Consider the following 17,092-nt stretch of genomic DNA (forward strand, 5'->3'; position numbering starts at 1 on the left):
GGCTATTAAAAGATTACTGATAGAGGGGCCCTTGGGTGGCTCAGTTGGTTAAGCATCTGACTCTTGATTTCAGTTTAGGTCATGGTCTCAGGGTTGTGAGATCAAGCCCTGCATTGGGCTCTGCACTGGACATGTAGCCTGCTTGTTCCTCTCCCTCTATTCCTCCCCTGGCTCACTAATTCTCTCTCTCAAATAAATAAATAAATAAAATAATTCAAAAGAAGATTACTAATAGATCTAAAAATATTATTATCGGGATGACAAAAAAACACAGATATCTGTAAATGGGTGAAAAAAAAACCATGTACGTAAAATGCTTCTAGGTTATCTAAACCAGAGGGAGAACTAAGGAAAAGCTAAACACTAAGCGGACAACTACAAAGTGCTCCTGAGCAGGGTCCACATGAAACAGTGGAAATCTGTGACAAAGAAATGTATACAGAAAGGTAACTGACCAGATGAAGCAGGTATAGAAAAGTCTCGTAACATTTAAAGTGCTCTTATATACTCAAAATAAGAGTATAGTTTAAATAAGTGCATTTTGTTGTGTATCAATTCTACCCCAATTACAACACATAAGAAGAAAATTCTAGAGACATCCAGAGACGCTCTCTCTGTGGGCACTTGGGTGAAAGGGCCCCATACGAGTAGAAGCAGTGAACACATGCCACACTCACCTTCGAGGCAGTGCCAGAGGTCCTCACACATAAACCACAGGCCACTTATAGATGGCATTCCCTATAACCCATGACATTTTAGCTCTCAGGAAAGTTTTTCCAAGGGTATAGTAGTTTAAGGCTGAAATGGTTATTTTTACAAGCCAAGTGTTAGCACTTGCTTGCCTATTTGCAACTGATCAGTAGCCAAATTTGGCCCTTCTATTCTCCTCCCAAATAAGACATCTGGGAGGTGACGAGGTGACTTCTCCAAGGTCTCAAGGCCAGCCAAGTGTTAGCACTTGCTTGCCTCTGTTTATTCTGCTTCTAACAAAGCAATGGCCCTGTGAGGTATAAGACAGACACTATTATTCCCATGCTACAGGTCAGGATATTGAGACCTGGCAGGGTTGAGGCTTTTATCCAAGATCCACCCAGTCAATCTCTAGTGTGAGCAGTGGACTAAAGCCCTTTGCACTCCATCATACTGCTTTGATTTGCAGTTTTGGATGCACGTCTCTCATCTCTGAGGGCAGAGCTGGACTATGGCAGTCTCTGAGGGGCATGAACCTACCACAGTGTCTTCCTTACATACTTCAGGTCCTCAATAACCATCTTTCCTTTCTTTTTTCTTTTTCCTTTTGCTTGGAAGAGGAGTTGAAATGTTTCAGTACTCGCTCATTAAAGCCATCCATCTTTTACTTCATAAAAAAACAAACCACCCCAACAGGGTTACATCTTTCTTGCCTTTAGGGTTAATCATGTAACTGGAAATTTTTTAAAATAATTTCTTCCCAATCACTTCACAGTGGTGTCAGCCCTTCAGAATGTTGTCATTGTCTTTTCAAGCTGACACCTCCAAGTTTATCCTTTATACCATCCAGCAGTCATTTGCTTTTGATGAAAGGACTTGACTACATGAATTTAAAAAAAAAAAGACTGATACATATTTTGACTGAAACCAAAGAAATGGATTCCTTTGGTGAGCAGAAATCTACTGTTACTGATGCATCCATTCATGAATGGAGGCTCACTGGGAACCCAAGATTCTGTGCAGACTTCTTCTGCCTGCTAATGACTAGTTCCAGAAGTTTGAGCAGCTGAACCATGACAGAAAATACCACAACCCAACCATGGAGAGGAACATCTAGCTCCTGCTCCTCTGTGGGATTCTGTCACCAGGGCTGCCTCCTTGCTCTTCCTCTGCACAGCAGTGTGGAAAAGACTGAATGAGCAGACGTTGGTATAAAACAGATTTGGGTTCAGATCCCTGTCCTTCCATTTACTAATTGTGTATCTGAATTGAGTTACTAAATCTCTACGAGTCTTGGTTTCCACATGAGTATAATGCGTTAATAACAGTATTGACTTTATGGGAGTCAATGAAAGAAGGATGAGTGGAGAACTTAGCCCAGCTCCCCTTGCTAATGGTGGGTGCTCTTAGCTGTGGTGTGAGCAGACTCACGTTGAATTTGTCTAGTCAGATTTTATGGCCAATGGCTAGGGCTAGAACGTGCAAAGCTCTGCTTGGGTGGTATTATGGCCAAGTTAATTTCTGTCAGCATGAAACCACTGGGTCAAAGGGTATGTAAGTTTAAAATTGCCATAGATAGTACCAAATTGATTCCTAGAAAGACGGCATGTATTTACACTCTCACTAACACTATAGGAGAGGTCTGTTTTCCCTCACCTTTATCAGCTCCGGATATAATAGAGCTTTGTGTTTTGCTGATCTGCTAAGCAGAAAATGGTATTGCATTGTTTTGATGTACATTTCTGTCCTTAGGAGGGAGACTGAGAACATTTTCTTATGCCCACTTGAAGAGAACAGTCCCTTTGGGTATGGTGGTTGTGGGTTGGGTCGCATTGAGATGATATCCTCAGGATTAAGTGTTGGGGATGCCAGACACAGGTGGCCTTGGAACATTGCATTCCCTGGTGCATAGGGACCTCAAAAGACAGAGAGGGCTGTTTCCCACCTGGGCTGCCCTGAGGATGCTGTGATCCTGTCACAGTGAGTGACAGCTCTCCCGTCTGGTCCCAGGTAGAAGTTGAGGAGGCAGAGGAGAATTTAAAATCACTCTGCTAAGAAGTCACAGAAATGATCTGAGTTACCAACTGTGCCATTTACTTACCACGTGACTGCAGGCAAGTCACCCACGCTTTCTTAACCAAGCCATACCGTTCTTTTTGTGGCAGGGGCAAGAAGGTGTTAGGACTTCTCACTTCAGAGTCCCACCATACTTCGGGTTGTCAACCTAAAATACAGGATGCCCAGTTAAATAGAATTTCATATAAAGAGTGAGTCCATTTTTAGTACAAGTGTGTCCCATGCAATATGGTTTCTTTATTTCTTTCTTTTTTCTTTTTTTTGCTAAATTTGAAAACTCCAGCTACAGTGCCAGCTCTGTATATACATTTTCCCTTCTCATATCAGCCCCTGTGAGCCTCAGTCCCCTCCTCTGGAAAACAGGACTGATAGTATCAGCTCTAAAACCCTCCCAAGACCCATCATGGGGAGCAAAAGGGGTTATGCAGATGACAACATTCGGCAAATCACAAAATGCCCTTCAGATATTAGCTGAGAGTGTCAATATTTCTACATGAAGAACTGGCATTACAGAGGTACTCCTCAAGTGGGAACCCCCCACCTTTCTCCTCTGCCTCCACCCAAAAGCATGTCAGGAGGTGGTGGGGAAAGCACAAATCACATCCCAGGGACCGTAGTGTTCTAACATGTGTCACCATTATCCTCTCCAACACAAACATAACAACATTTCATATGTTGCAGTAAATAAGCACTTGGGTTTAAATATAACTCTTTCTGTTAAATCGATATTTAAAAAAAAATGTCTGCATGGGGTAATTATTTTCCCAAAAGAGCACCAGGGATACATTGCAGCCTCCTTCTTGCTTAACAGTGTGTAGTAATAAAAGGTCTATCACCCTCAGAATGCTTATTACGGTGACAAATCACTAGGAGAAGGGGGAAATGATTTAGTACCTGCTCAATTCCGTTTATTCAGATACTGCACATTCCACACCAGAGACATGCAGCCCCATGTGGAGGGCGTGTGGGAAGCCGTGTGGTTTGGGAGAATGGTACTAGGTCAGTTTTCCACCTGGATATCGTTTTCAAATTGTAGCTGAGCAATTAAATTTTTTATTACTGAAGTTCGATCACCTCCCTCCCCACCACCACCTCTCCCCAAATAGCAATTCTCTTGTCTTCTCATCGAAGTGAGCCCTGCTATAACTTTAAGAGCATGAAAGCGAATGTGGGGAGGAGGTCAGTGTGTGGGGCACCCAGCAGGTTTGATGTGTCAGTGGATAAATGATGGGATCACATCTGGAACAGTTTGGTGAATAAATAAAATGTGAAACCTCATATATCACTGCCCACCTTCCAATCTGTAAGGGAAAGAACAAATAAATTCTCTAATGACCTTGTAAAGCACATAAAAGATATTGAGTCAACTCTAGAAATTTTGTGGCTAAAAGTGTCCATATTAAATAACAAATTTAAGAGTGGGAAAATGTTTGAAATATAGGATGGGTCTTCCCCATAAATTGCTGTTTTATTTTATGCGTTATTTATTAGTCCGTACTTATACAGCTCTGAATAATGCAATTTAGATTTTAGCTCCATGTTATAAAAACACTCTTCCTTCAGATATGTTCCCAGAGGAGTTTTATATTTACACCTAGGGAAGCTTGTTCTTGATTTTTATGGCTTTGCCTGCCCTGAGATCCTGCCATCGACAGCCATCATTGACTTATGCATATTTCCAGTGCTGTTAACTTTAGGAAGTCTTTGTGACAACATGGGTACAGGAAATTCCATCTGCCAAATATTAATCAGGATTGAGGTGCGGCCGAGGGCTCCTCAGGACAAGTTTGGAAGAGGGAGGAAACCAGAAGTGGCCTGTCTTGCGTCATCTCTGTGCATTGCAGAGACCTGGGTTCTAGTCTCACTTGTGCCCTTGACTTTCCGTGCAACCTCAGACAAGCCTCTTCTCCCTACCTCTCCTTCCTCCTCTGCAAAATAAATAATGGGGTGGGGGTGGCAGTGGTGAAGTCTGGTATGCTGGCTGAGGGCTCTCCCAGATCTGGTATTTCTCGATTCTCTGATCTGTCAGGTTGAATAAGCAGCAGCTTCCTGACCAGCAGGTAAGTTTGATCATGGTACTGAGAGTGACACAGGCCAGTGAAAGCCCTTCTGCAGTTCCTCTCATGACTATAAAAGGGGAGAGGAGATTATTTGAACCAAACCTTAAGTTTTGCCATCATTGTCAACTATCACATGTTTCCAGGCAGCTCTGGGGTAGATCCAGCCATTTATAGCAACAGCCATGCTGCAGATCCAGAGGATCTGACCCAACTTTACACGTGTTCAACCAATATTGTCTTTGGGACAGGTCCAAGGACGTGGAGAACCAGGGCCCTCCCTCCGTCCTTCCCCAGCCAATGCCCTGAAGCCACTTCTCTTGCAGTAAGTGAGGCTGGTGGAGCCCACTCCAGAAGCCTGGCTCGGGCCATTGGAGAAGAACAGGGCTTGCCCCCTTTTTCTCTCATTCTGTTCCTCCCTGTCCCACTAGGATGGCTGATCTGGGGCAAAACCGCTGACTTGCGGGTCTTCACTGGTTGCTGTGGAAGGATTTGATAATGTGATAATGAGGCCCTTGGTCATGGCTCTGAGTGGCTGCCTCTTTTGCATGTACTGAACACTTCTGCAAATACTCAGTTAAGGATGCAATTAGGCAGTTGTTTCCCCAAATGACAGATGGTCAGCTAACTGCTGTAATTGCCCCAGCAGCTGAGTATTTACAGGTGTATTCTGGACATCTCCAGCATCAGACTGTCGTGGGAACCATGACTGTACCCAGAGAGAATGTTTTCCAGGGAGCTTTCAATGCTATGTCCCTTAATTACTCTGTCATTCATTTTCTGTGCTTCCACGTGGGGAATTCTTAGACTCTTGTCTAGTTGGCTTTGCCCTCTGATGTTCCAGTGATTATGAGTCCCATGAATCTTGGAAATGGGAACATGCACTGTGTTGCTGGTGTGTCCACTCACTGCCTTCCGAAAGGATTTATAGCTGGGGCAAGTTCTTTCCTCATCTCTCAGCCTTCACTGGCACTTTAGGATACCCTATCCATGTTCAGCCAGGAAAGGGAAATGGGGTAAAGCCAAAATTCAGTTGCAGGAAGAGCTGAATTTTAGGTCTAGTTTTGGGCATGTCACTATGCATACATTTGGGGATTTGGAAGAAAATGTCATCCATTGGTCAGACAGGACCTTGTTTCCTTGTCTATCTAAAGTGGAGATAATACTAGGGCCACTTCTTTATTGCACAGGGACTGCTGCTGTGTCCTGACCCTGTGGTCTCTTCTGTCAGCAGGAAATGACCATGTTTCCTGGCTAGATGAGGAAATTGTGTCTACAAAATTGCACATATAAGAATCCATGGGTTAAATTAATGCATAAACAAAGCATTATTCCTTGGATCAAAATAAGTTGTTTAACATGGGTTGAGATCAGATAGAATGCACATATGTCACAGTTTTGAGTTCCTCCCAAGACACTGGCCACATGTGTGGCATCTCGGCTGGTATGACCCACCACGGAGTACACAGATTCAGCAAAGGGGAAGGGAGGAGGCAGTAAGGTACAGGGTGATGGTGCCAGTGAGGAATGGTCTTTGGATATCCAGAGTTAGCTGCACCTTCCACCCAACACCCTGATGCCAGTGTTGGTACGAAGGTTTCACGGGATGTAGCTTGACATGTATTTGCACAAAGCCAGGGCTGACCACCTCTTCCAAGAATGAAGAATCAGGACTTGCTTTGTACTTGCCCACTGAGGGCCAGTGACACCACAGCCTAGGTAGGGTATCATGTAGCAAACAGTCTGTGGGATGACTAAAAAGGGACCGAACTTTTGGCTGAGGTTTGGTGTTGATGGATGACACAATTCCTGCTCCTTCAGCCCCACTCTTCGCCCTTCCTTTAGCTGAACTGGGGAGAAGCTGGCTGTTTCAGGATACCTCTGAATTGCACTGCTGTGGCCATGAGGTTGTGTCAAACTGTTCACCCTTGGAGGTCAGCCCTGCTTGACATGAGGATGCTATTTATGGTCAGGTAGGAAGTCTTAACCTGGATTGTGCCCTGGCCCCCTTGGTGGTCTGCTGAAGCCCATTGGCCCGTATCAGAAAAGCTTTTAAAGGCATAAGCTAAAGTACATGAGATGATGAAGGTAACCAATACTATTGAGATAGAGTTGGAAAATGTTTTACAGACAAATTGGTACTACAGTGGCATATGTACTTCTTTTTTGAGGAGTTCTGAGCAACCACTGTCATTTCAGAGCAGTAAGTATAAACAGCTCAAGCGTGATTTGCAAATATCTCTAATATCTCTTGGGAACATGCTACAACTGTGACTTCTTACCTGCATTAATTGGTAGGAGGTGATTCTAAATTCCACTTGGAAGGTGGTGAAATTAACAGTGTAATTTTTGTCCAATCCAGGTTCTGTGTTCCCAGGTCAAGAACCCCTGCCAGAGGAGGGCCAGCCCTGGGCCAGAGCACCCTTCCCCTCCTCTCTCTCTTCTGAGCAGTGGCCTTTGGAAGGAGGGACAGCTTCCTTGGGAGGGTCCATCCTGGGCCTGCCAACTTTTATTCTCATTCCAGCTCTGCCAATCATTTTCTGTGTGGCCTAGGTCAAACCATTTACCCGATTTGAACTTCAGCACTCTCATTTGTGAAAAGAAATGGATGGATTAGATCATCTCTTGAGATCCCTTCCTGTTGTGATATTTCAAAGATTTAATGATGTCATGAACAGTTTCAGTCATACCAATTTTGGGGAAAGTGGATTATAGAAAAGAACATGAAGTCTGGCATCTACTGTGCTGGGTTGGAGGCACAGATTTCCTAATTATTAACTGCGTAATCCTGGGCAAATTATTTCACCTGCCTCAGCCTTATTTCCTTATCCATGAAGTGGGAACAATCATAGTATCTACTTTATAGGGTTAATATGAAGCATTGATCAGAGAATGTTTTCGTTTAGTTCTCAGCTGGTTCCAGAAAGGACTTGAGAGGGCTTCATAATGCATACCCAATTCACCATGTAATGTGTACCAGGTCCTGGGAAACTGGCTAGACAATGATGTCTCATTTGTTGCCTCAAATTACTCTTTAAATAGAGTGTTGTAGATCAGGCTGCATCTGGGTATGGGCACCACACGTAGGCTATACTCTGCACCAGCACCTATTTCCACAGCTTCAATTTACAACAGAAGCAACTGAGACCCTGAGTCTCAAGGACTCCTCTCTCTCATTCTCTCTCTCCCTCCCCATCCATCTCTCTCTGTCTCCGTCTCTCTCTCTCTCTGTCAGGCTCTAACTAAAATGGGCACTTTGACATTTTCCTTCAATTTCTTAACTTTGTGATAAAATGCTAATGCTAATTTTATTCTCTTCATTTCCATTAAAGGCATCATAAAGAATTAATCTTTTCTTTAAAAAAAAAAGCACACAATGGGGTTGGGGGTGGTGGTGGGGAGCAGTCTCCCTTTGCTATCTCCCACAGCCCTGGAAGCAAACAGTAAAATTTCAAGCTGCCTCCTGGCTTCCTTTCTCGGTGAAAAGGTGATGGTTTGATTTGTGAAGTTGCTTTCGAAGGCATCACAAAAGATTTAGTGATTAATTTTCAAAAATTAAAGAGAACGCCCTCTCAGATCATGACAGTTAATGAATTGCCTCATTTCCAGATCTTGGCGTCACGGGCAGTCATCGGTTTAAAAAAGCATACAAAGTGATGAAAATACAAATACCTCACAAGGAACTTTGGATTCAGCTACTATAATGCTGACCTAAGAAGAGGAACCAAGAATGTTTTGCTGTTCACGTCTCGTTGGCACTTGGAAGGCTCGGGAGGCCCTTGTACTTCTGTCCGCTACAATGCACACTGTCTATATTTCCAGATGGATCACCCAGGCTCACGGCTCATAGGTCCTCCCCAACCCCCTCAACCTAGGAGAAAGTGCCCTCTGGCCTTAGCACAACCATCACCGTCACCATCACTGAATCGCCACTGAATCATAAAATATGGCTCCTCTCATTCTTAGGGCCAGCCCCATACTAGGTACCTCTTTCTCCTAGCAGCTCGTGGGTTTCCTATTTGGCAATAAATAAATAAATAAATAAACAAATAAATGGCATCTCCTAGGGCACACTCACATTTCTTACAGCATTGGGGAATTGACGGTAATATGCGTAATCATAATCAAGCCTCCTTTGCTCTCATAAAATGTATGGCTGGGGAAGGAGAAGGATAGTGCTCTTGAGAAGCACCTCTGTTTTGTTCTATTATAGTAGAAACATTGCGCTAGTTAGGGGCCTGTTTCTAAAACATTCCTAGGACTTTAAATCTGAAAACCAAAAAAAAGCAAAAGAAAGTTTCCTATTAGAGTCTGCCAAGGCAAACACATGGCCAGTCCCTCAGAAACTAGAAATCACAGGATCATGCAGACAGTCCCAAGGGGGTCATCACAGGCCCTAAATGGAAAATGATTGCTCATGCAGAATGTAAGAATATGGAAAGCAAATGTGGAACCTTCCCCCACTGCCTCCCTACCTCCTTGATAGGGACAATTTATTAAATCACCAGATAGGGAAGAACAAAATTACCTTTAGGGACCAGCTCATTTCATGTTTTAGTTGCTGGTAAATAAGTCAGTCCCAGATAAATGTACCTATCACAAACACCAGTTCTTTAAAATATTCAGGAGACTTCCATGTCAAGTCCACTGTTGTTCTCTGTGTCTGAGGTGTCTGAGGTGTCTGAGGTGGTGTCCAGAGTATAAGTCCCTTTGGAATGACTTCAGGAAAATCTTGTCTGAGAAGACCTCCTCAACTACTTACCATCATCCACAAAGGATGACTATAGCAATGAGGCCATTCAACTAAACCTTGTGCTCCCTGCCCCAGACCCCACATTCAAACATAGCTTCTGGCTAGAGTCATCTTGGAGAATATCATGCGAAGAAGATATCACTGCAGGACAGCCACCATCACTCGGTTGATGGCAGCCATTCTGCTTCTTGCCTATTGACAGGCTCTTCTAATTTACTTTGCTCACCTCAAAAGCCATGCCCTTCCTTATAAGATAGGCCTCACTGGGCCAGACTGATGACCATTCCAGCCTCTGTTTTCTGCCATGAGTGCCATGAGGGTCCAGGGCTACTGGGTAATTTTGTGTACGTTGTACATTTTACCACCCTGGGGGTGTGTCCTTCCCTTAGTAAACAGCCAAGATTTATATATTTCTTAAACCAGTTTCCCAATTTATGTAAATAAAGTGACTAGTGGAAGGGGGGGGGGCTTTGTTTTCTTATTTGCACAAAAGCTAGCAGTATCCTTGGGATGGGCCATCCCCCAAAACTCTACTGTGTACACCAAGATGCCCATCAAACCATATGACATGGGATCAGAAAGGGCTTAGCAGGGGAAACAGAGGCCTAGAGGAGAGAAGGGAGTTGCCCAAAGTTGCACAGCAGAACTGGATCTGGAGCCCTCACTCCCCTGTCTTCCTTCTCACATGTGCCTCTGCTGCAGGAGGTATGTGTCACAGCTTTGACCCCAAAGTAGTTCCTCTTGTCTGAGGATTCTGGGATCAGCCAATATCCTTTCTATGTCCTCTGTAATTTGATAAGAATTTACACAATTTTATACTATAGAGCATAATGTTTTCCTTTGAGTGTTTTCTCTCTCTTCTCAGGTGCTCACAGAGCAAAGAATCCCAACCAGGTGAGCTATTGTCTTCCAGCAGGCTGTCCACCAACCAAAGTGGAGAGCTTCTCATATTCCCCACTGACTATGAGATAAAGGCTTTTATCTTCCACCTGGCAAATATGGTCCTTGGTGATCTGGCTGCTGCTTACTTTCCATCTTCCCCTCTTTCAGCAAAAGTAGGCATCTCTGACAGTGGCCACCCAGCCTACTTGCTATCCCTGGAACATCTGCCATTATTTTCTGGTCCCATGACTTTGCTCTCACTACTCAGTCTGCCAGAAATGTCCTTCCTCCCTCTTCTTTGCCTGCTAAGGGATTCCCAGGCCTCTGAGGCTGTTCTGATCCTTTCATCTCCATGGAGCTTTCCCCTTACTTTCTCTTCAGCACGTGCCCCCCAACTCCCAAGAGCACTCTGGGTCCCTCCTGGAGAGCTTGTTATACCAGGATTCTTGATGTTGCTGTCTGTGCCCTCACTAGACAAGGTGATAGGCTCAAGTGGGGACAGGGACCATGCCCATCCTGATCACCATTCTTAGAACAAACGTGCCACAGATCAGGCAATCAATAAGTGGTAACTAGACCAAAAGAAATCAATCAATGGGCTTTCATCAATTCACTATTTTATTCAAAATATTTATTGAGTGTGTATTCTGGGCCAGGCACTAGGGAACCAATGGTGAACAAGAAAGATGTGGTGTCTACCCCATCTGAGTTCACACATGATGGGGGAGATGAGAGGGTACCAATTACCAAAGAATTTGACAAGCGTCTCTAGAGAGTTTGCATGGTGTGCCAAGGAGTGCACAGACCTATGCTTCATGGAGGAAGTGGCATTTCTGTTGATCTGAATGATGAGTAGGAACTAGCCAGGTGAGGAATGTGGGAAGAGAATGTGTTGAGAACAGAAGGAATAGCATATAATAAGGTTTGAAAGGAAGGGTGGGCATGACTCACAGGACCCGTGAGGAGGAGCTCTGAGCCCAACCCCCGGAGAGGAGGTGGAAACGAGAACCTGGAAAGGTAGGCAGAACACTTTAGGCCATGGAGTGGAGGTAGAATTTGTCCTAAGAACAAAGGGGAAGCTTTGAAAGGTTTCTGCAGGGAAGTGACACTCAGATGAGCCTGAGACTGCTTCTGCCCCCATCACCTCTTCGATGGGGCACAGAGGAAGGACAGTCTGGACACTTCTTGGGTTTATTTGAAGGTCTGCACCTATATCTGCTAGGTCTACTTCCTGTTTCCGAAGCCAGCCTCCATCTGCATTTCTTGCCATTACCGGGAGAGCCTGCTTTCCTCCTCTCAAACTAGTATCTCCTGACGAAGCAGCTTGGAGAAGCCTCCTCCCCTGTGGCTGGGTCCTGATTCCTCTCACTGTACCTCATTGCCTCTGCTCTCCCGGGCTTTCCTTCTCCTGAGTGGTGCTTGGCTCTGGCCTCCTTTCCTACTGACTACTCCTCAGACTTTGGCCTACCCCCTTCCCTGCCCCCCACAACTGTCTCCTGGCCAAACCTCCTATGGTACCAATTCTATCCTCAGACTCCTTGGGTTGTCAGCCTTGGCCCCTTTGTTTTTGTTCTCATATCCAATTAGAATGTTTTGAATTGTAACACCTTTGGGCAAGGATTTTGGTTTTGGTATTTGAAAGTTGTGCTTCCATCTATTCTGATCTCTAAATGAGAGCTCCCAGCTAAATGTATGGCAACTCCCACAGTTACATTGAAAACACACTGCCCAGGACCCCCTCTGTCTTTGTTTCCTGTCTTTGCTGGGGCACAGAGCACAATGAGTGGGTCCTGAAGTACTGTCTTCATGACGGTGGGACTGACAGCAGGCCTGACTTTGGCCATTTATGATCTCAGAAGAGCTTCCTTAGGCTTCATATACCTCAAGTTTAAAGTGCCCTGTTGCTGTTCGAAAGAATGCAAACCCTTAAAGGGCCTTGTTATCTATGTCGTAAAGCTTCAGGAATAGATATACCAACCGATAGTGCAGAGATGGCTTGATGCATTGTGTCACATTCACGTAGGAGAGCACACTACCTTAAAAAAAATTGGTGGTAAGGAAGATAGAGGAACTGGCCAGCAAGTCCATGTTCAGAGCAAGGAGCAAGCAATGAACTTCTGTGTACAACTATCAGCTGGGAAAATTTATATGCTTGTGGACAGGAGCTGGAAGAGAATACACAAGGCAAAACTAATTACAACCAGAGTACCCAGTAAATGACAGTTAGGTGGTACTTCATGTACATTATTTCATCTAATGGTCATGACAAGCCAGGGAGGTTGGCACTGTCGTCATGGTCATTTACGGAGAGACTACAGATCGCATTTCCAAGGAGTGGCAGATTCAGGACCCAAAAGCTGGTTGTCCTTCCCCCATGACATTCTGTTTGATTTATGGAGCTGGTGGGATCACAGGTGAATTCTTTTGCTTTGCATTTCTATAATGTTATTGGCAGCAGTATCAGAATCACAGGGGTTTGGTTTTGAATCCCAGAATTTCCCTTCATGAGCTGTGCAACCTTGGGCAAGGAGCTACATCCGTAAAACCTCCAGCTTCTTCTGCTACTAAGTGAAGGAAAGGATAGTTTCTAACTTGTTGGTGTTGTGAGGATGCATGAGATAATGTGCACAAAGCATTTAATCTAGTGCCTGGCACATAGTGAATATTAAATGTATTGAAGCTGCTGGTATTACGTTGACTTACACAACAGAATTTTAGACCTCACTCGTGGCAGAAGCAAAGGATTAAGAAGACTGGGGTCATGAATCATGCTCGGTGCCTCTGCAGGTTGATCAGAGGCTGTGGATATTTCCAGCAACGGGTCCCTCCTTACCTCGGACGACCTTTATTTGCCTTACACTCCATGGTGGGGGAGGTGTTTCCCATGCCTCCTCCCTATGATAGAGCCTTGGCCAGGCTTTGCTTTGCATGGGGTAAAAGCAAGGCCTACTATACTGATCTTGGCCTTGTTTAACCCTTCCTTAACTTCTTTTCTTTCTCCCCCGGCTTCATTGTGATACTCTCACCTCTCTCTTTGCCTGTCTCTTTACCTCCCTTTTCTTTCCCCTTCCTCTGCCCCCACTTGCCCCCAGCTTTCCCCCAAATTATTGCCAATAGGAATGACTTCTGATTCATGTGTACTGGAACTAAAATTAATGCTGATGCTGAAAAGGCCAAAGTGGTATGTGAAGTGTCATAGTCGGGAGAGGTGTGCTATATTCAAAAGCTAGATGAACTAAGTCCTCAAAAGTGGTTCAAGCAAAGTGCCACAAGAGCTCAGAAAGAATGTATGGCATGGGGATTCATGGAGGCAATGTAGAGAAAGCAGTCATTGGACAAGATGGTGGGTGCCTCAGTTTCTTTCATCTACAAAATGGGGATAGTAAGTACCTGCTTCATGAAATTGCTATGAAAACGAGACTCAATGAAACATTATTCTACCTTCTTATCTTCTGATGTGGTCATTCTGTTGATATTACTACCAGGAGCACAGGGTTAGGAGAGTCCAAGGAGACCTTGGACTGCTTACAAGTACAATTTCCATCTTCATAGGATTACTCTGGAAAGTTCTCAGTCAATGGTGAGGGACTCTCCTTGAGCATCTTCACCCTAGGGCTATGGGGGATGTTAAAGTGCTTGGGATGGCCTGCTTGGTGGTTAGGGAGGGCTCTAGCCTGCACACACTTAAGTCTGTGGAGATGAAGCATGTCTTCTGATGGAGCTGCCCAGCCAACATACCTCCTCAAATCTCTAACTCTGGAAGGAAAACATTAACATATGAAACTCTTTAAAAATACCTTTACGGCTCTTTAATAATAACAAAGCATGTGCCTTATTTTGTGTTTCTTTTGCAGTAAGACTAATTGGGGCTTGAAGGGGGCATTGGGCAGCATGTTTGTCTCATCTGCTGTGGCGATCTCTGCTCTCTGGAGAATACATTCACTGGGTGTGAAGAAGAGAAATATGGAAACCATCATTAGCGACTGCTAATTGTTTCTTCTCCCCAAATCAAGTTTAGCACGCCAACCTAGGAAAGCATATGCTGAAAGTCATTAGTGTTAGTTTTTAAAAAGAACTAGCAAGAAGTTTGTTTTAAATTGTTATGACCTGGGCCTTCCAGTCCTTTTCAAATATTGTGAAATATATCATGCATATGAAATAATAACAATTTAAGAAACCCAGTACACATTGTATGAAATAGAATCTTACCGGTAACTTAGAGGCCCCCTGTGTGCCCTGTCCTTCCATCCCCACCCACTGGGATCCTTTCTCCTAAATTTTGGGTTGATCATTCCTTTTCTCTTCTCTTTCACTTTTGTCCTCATACATACATCTTTGACCAGCGTATTGTTAGTTTTGCCTGTTTATGTACTTTAAATGAAATCTGACTCTAGGGAATTTTCTGTTATTTGCTTCTTTTACTCACTTTTTCATTTTTGAGATTTTTTTCCCCATGCTGATACATCTTCGTCTATGTGAATATCCCCTTCCCCAGTATTCTGCTATATACAGCCCACGAATCGATATACACACAGTAGCCCAGTCTGCAATATACCCATGTGGGAATAAACCACAATAAACCACTGACCAGTGATTGCACTGTTATTCAGTTTTTGGCTATTTGGTACAATGCTACTCTAAACATTTGTGTTTGTGCCTCAAGGTACAACTTTTTCTAGGGAACATAGAAAAGTAAAATTGTGGGATCAAGGAATATGCCATGTTCAACTTTACCAGATAATGTCAAGATATTTTGCAAAGTGGTGTGTCAGCTTTGGTCTTCCAAGAAGCAGGATTACCAAAAAGGAATCAGATGTGCAAAGGGTGTGCCCTGAAGGATAAAGAGGAGAGTGCAGTTATAAACAGTGGGAGCCTTCAAACCTTACTATAGGTTTGGCCCTATATATAGAAGAATCTCAGGCTGCAGCACAGTTCTAAGAAGGTCTCTGCCAGGCTGCTGAAGTGTTCCTGTGCCAAATTCTCCTGGGAGAGGAATCCTGACTGTATCCAATAGGGGATGTTCCACTGCTAGGAGCCCTGCACTGCTTCATCACCAGCTGGGAGCACCCAAAGAGGAAGTGTGCTTTTGGGACAAATAAGTTCACAGATCTAGAATGGGGCAGTCAGTCAGTCATGTTTTCTGCACCAAGCTCTCTTAAAGGGAAACTGAGTAGCACATTTCTATGGATGTCTTGGTGTTTGTGCCAATTTACATTCCTAGCAGAAGCGGATGAGAGTTCTTGTTTTTCTACATCCTTGCTCACGCTTAATATTGTTAAATTTTCTAATATTGGCCAATGTTTGGTGTGTGAAATGATCTGTCATTGTGGTTTCAACTGGCATTTCTCTGATTGTTAATGACCATAAGCATCTATCCATAGGTGTATGAGTCATTTGTGTATTCGTCTTCTTGGAAATGCCTATTTAGTTCTTTTGTCTGTTGTTGTCACTATGAGTTATGTGTGTTTTTTTTTTTTCTGATTGATTTGTAAGTCTTTTAAATATTCAGATACTAATTACTTAGGTAATATGTATTGCAAATTTCTTCACCTAGTCTATGGCTTGCTTTTCTATCTCCTTTATTGTGTCTTGAACAAAAGTTTTACATTTTTATGTACCTATTAGTTACTTCCTTTATAATTTGGGCCTTTTGTAGCCTATTTTAAAACTTCCCTACTCTGAAGTCATAAAGGTACCTACCAATGTTGTCTTTTAAAAGTTTGAGTAGTTTTTACATCAAAATAAAAACTTCTGCACAGCAAAGGAAACACTCAATAAAACTAAAAAGTAGCCTACAGAATGGGAGAAGATATTTTCAAATGACATATCCAATAAAGGATTAGTATCCAAAATATATAAAGAACTGATACAACTCAATACACCGAAAACAAATAACCCAATAAAAAAGTAGGCAGAAGACATGAACAGACATTTTTCCAAAGAAGACATCCATACAGTCGGCAGACACATGAAAAGATGCACAACATCACTCATCATCAGGGAAATGCAAATCAAAACTACAATGAGATATCACCTCACACGTGTCAGAATGGCTAAAATCAAAAACACAAGAAAAAACAGGTGTTGGTGAGGATGTGGAGAAAAGGAACCCTCATGAATTGTTGGTGGGAATGCAAACTGGTGCAGCCACTGTGGAAGACAATATGAGGTTTCTCAAAAATTAAAAATAGAACTACCCTATGACCCAGTAATCACACTACTGGGTATTTACCCAAAGAATACAAAAACACTAATTCAAAAGGATACATGCATCCCAATGTTCATAGCAACATTCATTATCTCCAATAGTCAAGATATGAAAGCAACCTAAGTACCCATCAGCTGATGAATGGATAAAGAAGATGTGGGGTGTGTGTGTGTGTGTGTGTGTGTGTGTGTGTGTGTAATATATTCAGCCATTAAGAAGAATGAAACCTTGCCATTTGCAACAATGTGGAAGAACTAGAGAGTATTATGCTGGGCAAAATAAGTCAGCCAGAGAAAGACAAATACCATATGACTTCACTTATGTGGAATTTAAGAAATAAAACAAGCAAACAAGGGGGGAAAAAGAAGAAAGACAAACTAAGAAACAGACTCTTAACTCTAGAGAGCAAACTGATGGTCAGCAGAG

This window comes from Enhydra lutris, unplaced genomic scaffold, assembly GCF_002288905.1.
Source record: "Enhydra lutris kenyoni isolate GAN:26980312 unplaced genomic scaffold, ASM228890v2 scaffoldscaffold65, whole genome shotgun sequence".
NCBI lineage: Eukaryota > Metazoa > Chordata > Mammalia > Carnivora > Mustelidae > Enhydra > Enhydra lutris.